Source organism: Chaetura pelagica, unplaced genomic scaffold, assembly GCF_000747805.2.
Source record: "Chaetura pelagica isolate M959 unplaced genomic scaffold, ChaPel_1.0 scaffold15, whole genome shotgun sequence".
Lineage (NCBI taxonomy): Eukaryota > Metazoa > Chordata > Aves > Apodiformes > Apodidae > Chaetura > Chaetura pelagica.
Window position 1 is genome coordinate 164,460 of NW_009953507.1, and position 11,389 is coordinate 175,848.

The window sequence follows — 11,389 nt, forward strand, 5'->3', positions numbered from 1 at the left end:
AAAAGAATGTTCATTGTAATATAGTTCACAACCGCAGTTCCCATCCCACGTCTAATTTGACGATTACGAATTCTTATGCAGGGGTGTGTGTGTGCATGTGTGTTAAGCGTGAGACAGAGGGAGAGAAAGAATTAACTTCATCATGAGAAACATTCTCTTGTGTATTATCTGCCCTGTGGGCCACTTGCCTGACAGCAACAGTCACTGCGCCTGCCAGAAAAAAATACTGTTCATTGCTCACTTAGCATTTGTCACGAAGAAAACAGACTTTGTCCTGCCTGAGAAAGTACGGCTCTGATCTGTAAGTCATCTGTAGTAATTAGTAGTAAATCCCAGACAAATATGGATTCCATTTGTCTTTTGTCCTATTTTGTGCTTGGCAATATATGCATACTACTGAGTTTCATTTCCCAGAAGCACAAAATCTTTTAATTCTCCTGTGAAGTCCAGTGATTCATTTCCAGGTAAGTGGAAAGCAAGTTTTTAGACTATGAGACATGCAAAATGGATTTTGAAATGTGGGTGATTAAAGGTTTTGTAAAGAGTACACATGATATATATGGTATAGAAGCATGAGAAATCAAAGTATTTTCCTCTCTAGGCAAATTTTTATGGGTTTTGGATCAGGACACTATGAGCTTCCATGCTTTTGCTGTCTTCCTTGCTTGTTCCCCTAAAAGCTTGATGTTAGGTCCCCCTCAATACAAGCCAGCATAGGATGCAGTCCTGGTATTTTGTAAGGGTAGTTACTTTTTCACAGTTGCCAGGACTGTGTCCTGTGACAAAGATGCTCCTCCTTCAACAAGGTTGTATCCCATGATGAGACAAGTCTCTTCCCTTTATTCCATCTGCAAATTAAGTCCATACTGGGGGAGGATTTTGGGGCTGGAGATAGAGGCATATGTTCCCTTTTTGTTATACAACACTGCATATTCTTTCCTGTTCATGGAAGTCAGTTTGTTGGCATCTGGGAAACTGGGGCTGAGGAGCCAGAAGAAACAAAAAGTACTGTCTGAGAAATGTACAGAACCTCTACAGCCTCCCCCTACCCCCAGCAACTCCCACAGCATCTCCTGAGCTGTGAACAGTCCTGAAAAATCCCAGAGCTCCTGGAGAAAGCGGAGAGTGATGAGGGTCAGGAGAACTCGAGCCTGGGGATTGACAGTGATGGATGGACGGAGTCCTCCCTGGATGCTGGCCATGGATGGAAGAGAAGGGAAAAAAAAGCAGGAAGGAAGTTGTCTTCTGTGATCTCTGACCTTCCTCTGAGGTTACATAGATATATGGAATGGAATATCTCTGGCCAGTTTTGCTGCCTCTAATTCAGACTCCTACAGGGGGGTCATAGACCTCCCTGTAGTGTCTGAGCTGGCAGAGTAAAGACATGACCTTGGAGACCCAGCAGTTAGAAAAACATTCCACCGTTTGCTATCATTCCTAGCTGGAACACTCTGCTACTAGTTAAAAGAAAGCTAACTGAAGGGAAAAAAAATGAGTAAAAGGAAAATTGGCTTCATCCTGGCTCAAACCAGGACATTCATGTATTTGATATATAGTGGTGTAGAGATCTTGTGTCCTCTTCTCTGTTCCCTGTCTAATAATGCTTAGAACTACATGCCTGTTTTTAACCAGTTCTACTAAGTACTGAGCTGTTGACAACATGGAACTGCTAGAAATCTGAGATCTTATTCCTTAGTGCTTATGGCTATATCAGAGTTTAGTGCTGTATTACAGAAAAAGTGCAGCTTTATGCTCTGTGCAGACCCTGCTTCTTGTAGACTGGACTGAAGAGAGAGAGGCTTTGTTATTACTTAACTAATTAAGATCAAGAGGCAAAAAAAGACAACTGCTGGTATTTCCCTTGTGCCACTGTAAACAGTCTTTGGTAACATTTCCATGGGTGTTAATACGCCTCTCTGCCAAACGGCAGGGAAGACCCAGCCAGAGGGTCAGATTTTAAGGAAAAATGTTCCTAATCCTGCAGTTCAAATCACTGCTATCCAGAGAAGGCTGTATGTGGCTACATAATATATGGCCTATAATATTCTTCTGCAAGACAGGTAGCTTTAGAAAAGTTTGCAACCTACTTTTTAAGGCAGCTTTTGCTTTCACAAATCATCTGAGTTACTGTGAGACAGCACAGGATGCATTCTGCATGTAGTTAAGGTTTCATGGTAAGGGTGGTGATAGTGGGGATGAGGTCAACAGTGTTTCCTGTAGCTGTGATTTTTTTTTGCACACACATCACTTTATTTATCAGCATTGAATATCACCTACCATTTTATCACACCTGCTCACTTTTGCAAAACTCATTTGTAATTTGTCATCTTCAGCTTGAGTACCTTAGATTAATAAGCAAATGATTTATATCAGTACCTAGTTAATTTATGAGTTGAACAGTTAAGAAACCAACATATGCTCCCTCTATAACAGTAAAAATTGACATCAATATTTCTTCTTAAATTGCTGGATATCTTTTTCATGCTCTCTATCTCATTCTCAGTTTTTTGTCACTTGAAGACATGCCTTTAGATAGATTGCTTAATAGCACAGCTGGGCCAAATATGAAAGCTGTGGAATGGAATTGCACTGACTTGCAATGAGCCATAGAGTGCTCCAAAGGGAAGTGCTCTGCAGTGAATAATATGTCTCCCCATATTTATTTCATAATTTATGCAAAGTACTGTTTGATTTGGATTAGTCATTCTCCTTCACCTTCTCAGCTGTGAGTTTTTATCAAGCATTTCTTAACAGCTGCATAGGCTGAGTATTTATTCCATCAATTGTGAAAAACTGAATAAAGCATTTGAACTGTAATGATTGGTAAGGGAAGAGGAGACTACCCATCTGGCCTAGGCTCAAGTCTTGCTGCATTTTGAAGTCTGATAAGGGGAATTTAAACCTCTGTTGAAATGTACTTTCACAATTGCATGGTTCCTCTGAAACTGCATAGCAAAATTCTCTATGTGATATTCAGGACACTTCATTATCTGCTTGTTTGTTTGTTCATTGTTTTGTTTATTAATTTCTTGACATCTGTCAGTATCTTCGATTTTCAAGATGGAACATTTGGAAAACTGTCTGCACACTATTGCCTGTTGGGACTCCTCAGCAGGCACTCAGCCTCTTTCATCTTAATACTGACAGAGAGCAGAAGCAGCCGAATCCTTCCTTCTCTTGGTGCACTTTAGTACTTGAGGCTATGGTATGATGGTTTAGAAGTCAGCTTATCCAGCAGCTTATTCAGTAGGATGTGATGACAGATGATTGCTAACTCCATGTGTATCCAAGTGCTGGTATTGACTTTTCGTAATGGCCCATCTCCAAAATTTGGGAATTGCACAAAGCACCTTTTTGAGTCTGAAAGAAAATAGGAGGGGTAAGAGGGACTCCTATCCACCTGTGCAGTAATAAATGCAAAGTAGGGGCTTGAGGTAAAGTGAGGAGAACAACAAGGCTGGAAATTCCCTCTGGGGACTGATGAGACTGAACCTCAATGCAAACTTGTTATGACCAACACCCTGGCAATGATGTGTCTGATCTGCCTTTGCCTGGCATCTCAGTAACTCATGGAAAGAAATGAGTCTCTTGGTTAGAGCTCAAGAGCTGGTCTCTGAATATGTGGCTGTGCTGCAGTACTTGTAAAGGCAGAACTGCAGCTTTGGTGGGAGTGACTGTCGGGCAGGTGGAGAGTGTGAAAATATTGCTGAGTATGCTGAAAATAGAGCGCAAAACCTGAGGTCTGGACCAGCTTTCAGATCGACAGAACCTACTGTGTGTCAGGAAATAACCTCAGAATAATTTATTTGGAAAAGAGGGTAGTTAATAGGCACATGAAATGCTCTATGTTCCTGTTCTAACATGCATTTCATAAAGCAAACACACATGTGCAATGTTGATTAACTCATGAGGTACAGGGAGCAGGCCCAGGTGAGGCTGATTTGGGCTGTTGCTCATTACAGAGGAGAGCTGTTCATCCTGCAGTGGAGGGATTATTCTGGGGATGACTTCACTGATATTTTACAGGAAAAGAAATATGGGTTCATAAAATCAACGGAAAGCTAATTACAGATTAATCAATTATGCTGTGGTTCTTTGGAATACTTTTTACTGGGAATTATTTTCCTCATGAAAAGCAGGAATAACTTTGCCATGTGGGTCTTGGTTGCACTCTCTATTGATGTGGGTCCTCTGGTTTCCCTAGAGTTACTCCACATGGATCTTTCAGAGGAAAAATGTGCACAAGGTCATGAATCATCATAAACATTTTTTCCAAGCTTGAAGTCCACAGTTTACTAATATTTTTTCTGTCAATGAAAATCAGTGAATTTTTCAGACCCCTTTTGTTTCTCATCTCTCTTCAGACACTCATTTCCCACCCACTTCTATCTACTGTAGATCATCCTCAGCAGCTTCTTTTTCATGATACTTCTGTTTCAGCTGTAAGGCTCCTAAAACATTTTTCCAATCTGAACATGAAACCACAGTCTGAACAGCAAGCACTGCCATTTTTACCTCACAGCTTTTAAACTCTGATTTTTTTTACTTTGCTTATTAATACAGCAACATCAGACCCTGCAGCAGGTCCTTCCACTTTGCAAAGACAAGAATTAGGAAGTGAATGCAAGTTTGCAAATGCTTCCCCCCCCCCCCCCCAAAAGTGTCAATTTCACTTATATGCCAGGGGAACAAAAGGAGAAGAATGCTAAAATGATATGTAGAAGAGAGGAACGTGCATGAGAAGGATGCACAACCTTTGACTAACGAGGTACCTTTTGAAACAAAATACAAATGATCTGCTGTCAAATAATTAGTTTTCATTATTACAGAGCTATTAGTTTGTATTAACACTTCTCCCAGTATTGGCAAAAGGATTATCTCCTGGTCTGTTCATAGTATTCTTGGATCCAGCCATGCAGATCAAAATTTGGTTTCTACCTCTGCACCCTCTCTAGATTTCCCCTTCCCTTCCCTTCACTTCCCTACCCCCCAAAAAAGCGCCCTTAGTTATAATATAATTTAATTGCACTATGATTACACACTTTTTAATATTATTTTGCCAGAAATGTTCAAATGTTTGTTTTGCTCTACATGTTCCTCACGGTGTGAAGTTGGTTTCAGAAGTAGATTCTGTTTTCCTCTTTTCAGTTATCTATTTTACTTTAGTAATTTGTTATCTGTTTTACTTCAGTAATTTGCATCCTCCAGCCATTTATGTGGAAAGACATAATTTGTCATCAGGTAGGAAGAAGGATATACTATCAGAATTTGTCTTTCAGGTGAATTTTAATTTATTCAAAGTTGTCTTTCAGAACTGCTTCTCTATATGGCAGGAATACAACTGCTGAAGTCAGTAATCTTCTATCTTTGATTATCTTCTCTAAGAAATAGAAAATTTTTTTTCTAATATTTCCTGCAAATTGTTCCAGTCTTTAAACTGTGTTAACTTCAGGCTGAATTCCCAGACCGATTTTTAACCTGAGATTCACCACAAATATCAGCCATTTCAATGTAAATTCTTATTCCAGGATTTGATTTTTAGTTTCATCCGATTGCATAAGAAGATGCTTTGGAGTTATTTCAGGTGTTCTTTCAAGCAGACAATACAAACAAGAAAATTATACCAGATATTTCAGAGGGAGTGTTCATACAATCAGTGTCTGTGCCAGGATGGATGTGCCACCCCAGGGAACAGCCCATTGCTGGGTCCAGGTAATTATGTTATTTCCTTGGCTCCAATGGCTCCATGCTCTGTCAGGGAGCTGAGCATTGGCCTGGAAATGACAATAACCAAGGTTATGATCTGACACACAATGCATTATAAAACTGCTGATCCCTGGCTGCTTTCCTGTTACAGCACGGCCTCTTCTCATTTTCACAGCAGGTTTACTCAGGGAAAATAAACCAGATAATTCTGAAAGCAAAACCTGTCCCCAGGTTCCTATAAGGATACTAGGCAAATATAGACTGTAATCTGTGTAAATTTGTTCCAAGTTGGGAATTTCCAGTTGGCAAGGATATCTGAAAACTGGCGCAATACTAATGAGTGGTGAATCCTGTGAAGAATAACAACAGGAACAACAGTTTCCAGTAAGGCTGTAATGATAAGACCAAGTCAGCTGATGCTGGGAACCCCTGACAGAGCTAGAAAGCAGCATGATGTGACACAGGGAGAAAATAATGCAAACAAGCAAATACCATTAATGTCATTCATCTTTCATGTGGGTGTGTGAGGAAGTGTGACTTCCTCTTCTCTGCTGGTTATGGGTTATTTTGAATGAGAAAACCCCTTGGAATTTGCATAGATAAGATTGAGAAAACTCTGACCTTGGATCTTTCTGTGCTCCCCAAGGGGCTGATCTGAATGATTGTAACTGTTTTGCTGTAGAAGTAAACAAAAAAAATCACTGCACCTAAGGAGGGCACAGGTCAGTTGGGAAGGCTTAAGTCACTGTTCTTCTGCCGTGCTAACCAATCCTGTTCTCAGTCAGTAAGCAGCTATTCAAATTGCAAGGTTAATGAAACCCTGCTCATAGCAGGGAAGTTGGAACCTGCTGATCTTTAAGGTCCCTTCCAACCTTAACCATTCTATGAAATTAAAAACCATTAAAACCCTCTACAGATTTTATTTTTCTTAATACTATGTCATGAAAGGAACAAGATAAGAAAACTCCAGAGGAGGCCAAGGATATGGTATCGCAATTACCTGGATATTTGAGACGTACGGAAGAAGAGGAGGAAGTTTTAAGTGTAGCATTGTCTAGCCTATACCTTGTTGGAAACTACCTTTTCTGGTTGGCTGCTTTCTTCAGGACATAGATGGAAGGCTTTGCAGTGGCCGGGCTGATGGTTACCCACTTGCATTTTACACTGCTGGGATTTTGAATGGGAAATTTGGAATTTGCCAGTGGATCAGTAACACATGGAGATGCTGCTCTTAAGTTGCAGACAGGAGATATTGTAGTAGTTTCATTTTCCATAGAACTCCAGGGGTCTCAGGGATCTGGGCTGCTGAGGGCAGGCATGGAAAACTCCAGGCTGTATGGTTTATCACTGCTCCTCCCCACATAGCTGTTGAGGGAATGCACCAGCATTTTCACTTTTAATGAGGCATATGTAGTGTAAAAGTTGAGAAAGTGATGGATCACAAACTGGATGTGCTCCATGTGCTGTAGATGTTTGTTGTTTTGCAGGCTAGCTCATGATGGATTGTTGGATGATGACACACTGAGCTGAATTATAGAAATATTTAACAGGAATTTGTTGCTGATATGTAGTAAGCCACAGGACTGTAAGCAAATCAAAGGTGGTAAGAAACCGTAACTTCCTCCTTTGGGTGAACTTCTCAGCTTTCATATGTACGCTGAACTAATTATGCAGTCCTAGGCATAAAAAAGTTATTCCCTGCATAATGTACTGTGTAATGACTTTTTGGGAATATAATTACCTATGCCTACCTCAGTCTGATTAGACCTATCTGAAATATCAGTGACAAATTTATGCTAATTGGGAAAGGTTAGCAATTTTTTTCCAGCTTTTGAATCATGACAGAGTGGATCACAGTCACAATATACATTTCAAATTTCCTCTAAAAGTGGAAAATATGATTTTTTCCCATCTAAAAACTTTCTTGGGGTGAACTTTCTGATCAGCTGTTCTGGTCAGGAGTATCTTTAAGCCCAAAAGATTTGCAGTAGGTCTTTTAATAAAGGATCATGCCCCTTGAAGTAATTTGTCATATAGGGTTAAATATGAAGAGGCTTCTTTTTCAAGCAGGAGCAGACCCAGCTCAGCAGCAGAAGATACTTTATGATTTCTATGCAGACACAAGCAGTGAAAAGTCCTCTGGGGACCAGGAAATAAGAACAGAGCACAAGGTTTTATTAATATAAATTACCAGGCTCTGTAAGATTGAAGTACAACATGTTGGCATTGTGGTCTAGCTAGAAGTGCCCATGAACTGTGGAAGCACGTGCCTCTCTGAAAAGGTTTGTGAACATGGGCTTATTGAGCAGGGATAGACAGGGGTGTGGATATTACTGCTTGGTCACCCCAGGGAATTTTCCCTCCCAGCTATACCAGCCATGTGCTGTCCAAAGGGTTTGTAAGTGATGGCCTCAGGCAGAGAGTTTTTTGTTGGGTTTTATCTGTGCTCTGTGTTAATCTCTCTCCTTGTCATTAAATCCAGTAAGCAGCTTCCTCCTGCAGCTGGTGTTTTCTCACGAAGGGTTATTTACAGGAATTATTCCTTCTGCTCTCTCAGGAGCGTATCTCCACTTTCTTGTTTGCTACTACTTCCTTCCCTTCCATTGAATAAATGGAAAGATGATCAATTTTGCCTTCTGTCAAGACAAAAAAAGCTGTCCTTAAATAAGACAACACAACACTAAAGGGAACCCTGTTTTTATTAAAAAAAAAGAAAATAAAAAAAAAGAAAAAACCCAAACATATTTTCTTTCTCAAAACTCTGAAGAGCAGGGAAACCTGAGACATTATAAGCATTTCAAGCTAGTAACTGTGATTTAGTTTAAATAAAAATATAAAAAGAGCAGAAGACATGGACTCAGAGGTAATGAAACTGAATTAGAGACAAAGTGTTGTGGAATTTGTAAAAAACTTTAATGTACAGGGATAATGGAGATGAGGAAGAGGTGAAGACAAAGTTATTTGACAGCCTACCTGTTAGCTATACAATATAATGAACAAATCTTACATCCTGTGTTTAGCCACATGTCTCTCATGTTTGGTTTCATGTAACTCATGGCTGGTGCCATGCCAGCAAAGCTACATCCTAGTCAGAAATTTTCCTTTGTTATTCACTTTAAAAAATGCATAGATTCAATTCCTTTTCAGCAGTGAACAGTTTATCTAACCTATGAGCTCATTTGGGTGACTCTTTCTTTTACCTTAGCATTTTTGCAGTATCACTTCTTCCTAAAAACCAAAGTACTTTTGTGTACTAGCACAAAAATTACTGGTGTAATTCCTAGCATGAGTTTTCCCAAGCTTGTTTTTGGTTACATTATCAAATCAGTGCACCTCCTGAAGCTTCTCTCTGTGTATTTCTTTTGGTCACTCTTTTTGCCATGCCACACTGACTGAGAACCTGACTTCAAGGTCAAAACACATGGAGTGTAGGAACAGCAGCCAACACATGGCCAGTGGTGGTGCTGGGGTGGCCTTGCTGCACAGCTCTTCCTTAGTTCTGTAGCCCTGTGGCTCTGTAGGTAACAATCACATGACTTTGCTGATGAGTGCTGTCCATCTGAGATAAGGGATTACAATTATTACAGTTATGCATGGGACTAGGCATTGAGACAGTCCATGATGGGTGGGAGGCAGGTTCTGTGGTGCTGAGTGGAGCTGGCAGCAGGAGGGCCCAGGATTAATAGGCATTTTGGGTGATGCATAAGAGAGGGTGATGCACTGGAGGTAGGCTGCAAGTGTAGCTGTTGGGTATTGAAGAAGCCTTGGGAGAGAGAGGCTTGTTGCTGGAGGCAAAAGCCTACATGTGCCTGGACTGACAGGTAGAGTCTCTGCTCCACCACCACTCAGGCCAGGGGACTGTTCTAGGTCCTGCTGTGCTTGAAAACAAGAACAATTCTTCTTAATTTGCTTGACAAAAGATGCTATCACACAGATCTAAATTTATTTCACATTTATTGCATCATTTATTGGTATTGCTCTGAACTTTGCTACACTGAAAGGAGTCACCAGTCCATCAGGCTGAGCTTTAAACACAAAAGTGTGTAAAAAAAGGTTATTCCTCAGAGTGTTTCCCAGTAGATTACAAACCTGTATCTACAAGGTTTTTACAGAGTCTTGGTTATAGTAATTGGTACTTCTACAGAGACAATGAAAATAGCACACTTGTACAGAGCTGGATTTTGGCAAAACACCAGCCCATCTCACACATTTATTGGTCTACAAAAATTACAGGCATAAAACCAGTCTTCTTTGGGGTTTTAATGAAATCTGTTTTGTTTTGTTTTATTTTTCTTTAATCTAACACTATAAAAATGTGCTATATTTCGTAACATCCCCCAAAAAGACTGAATCAGGGCAAATAAATTAAAATTTAAACATACTGTCTACAGTACTGCCAAAAATATAAAATCATGCTTGAGTGACACAGCCTTCTTTTATAGCACATGCCTGATGATAATTTTTATGATTCAGATAAGGCCTTTTCAAAATAGACATTTATGAATATTTTATTATAGGAGAGTCTTCCCTGGGCACCACTGTAATAAAAACATATCTCTGTAAAACAGATCATAGTGTCACTTTGACTGTTACCACGTAACAGTGTAGTTTCAAAGGCTGGCCACAAACCATACACAAAAATTCTCTGGTTTGGAGCAACAAAGTTTCAGTTATCCTTTGTATAGAAATTAAACATTCCCTTCAAGTCCAGTTCTAAAATTGAAGGTGAATTTTTTTCTAACTGGAAAGTTTTGGCTTTAGAGAACATGAAACCTAAGCATGGTTTGACTCTAGAGTCCAATTCTTCAGTCCAAGGGGAGTTCCCAAAGATTATGATGGACCAATGTTAAATGCTTTATTAGAACCTGAAGGTGCTACTGCTGCTAAATGCACCAGGGCAAAGGAGAGAGACTTTGATAATTCCCTCTGTTTAGTTATAGTTTCACTCCATGGCTCTGGTTTGGCCCTCTTTAATTAGCTTTAGCTAGCACACAGCCCAGACACAGTTCTGGGAATGGTTCACTCCAGGGTTTTTTTCCCAAAAAGTAGTATGTATGAGAGTACCTTAGCTTTGGCTTTCTTCCCCTGTACAGTCTTTCCACAAAATATCAGCATCTTTTGCCCTCTCCCACACTTTCACACACTCCCATGGCATTACCTCTGGGCATGCAATACAGTCTTTACAGTACTTGCTGTGAAAACATCCTGACAGACTGTAAAACATCTCTGACATTATTTTTAGTCACTTTGAATGGAAAGCAGCTGACAGAATCATTGCAGTTTCTAGAACCACTGGTGCATGACATGAGGCACGAGATCTGCTCTGAGGGGAGCCAGCCTTAGGCGGTGTGGGCATGAGCCAGCCTATACTACAGAGTGTCTTTTACTTAGCAATAGTAAACTAGCAGCAAACTGCAATCAAGCTAAACAGGGCCAAGACACTGGCCTGAGAAGTTGAATCTATCATTCATGCTGTCTGGTGTTTACTACCACTCTCCCTGGTCCAGCTGTGGTCCCTGACCTTTAGCTAGCACTTCCTCAGATGATGTTCAGGAGTGGCTTGGGGGATAACATGAGATCAGTCTTCCGTACATGGTGTGGAGAAGGCTACACTGTGGAAAAAGTCTAGGCATGCTGAAGCAAGCAAGCCAGGCTGTCCCATTCATTTGCATGGTCATGCCCC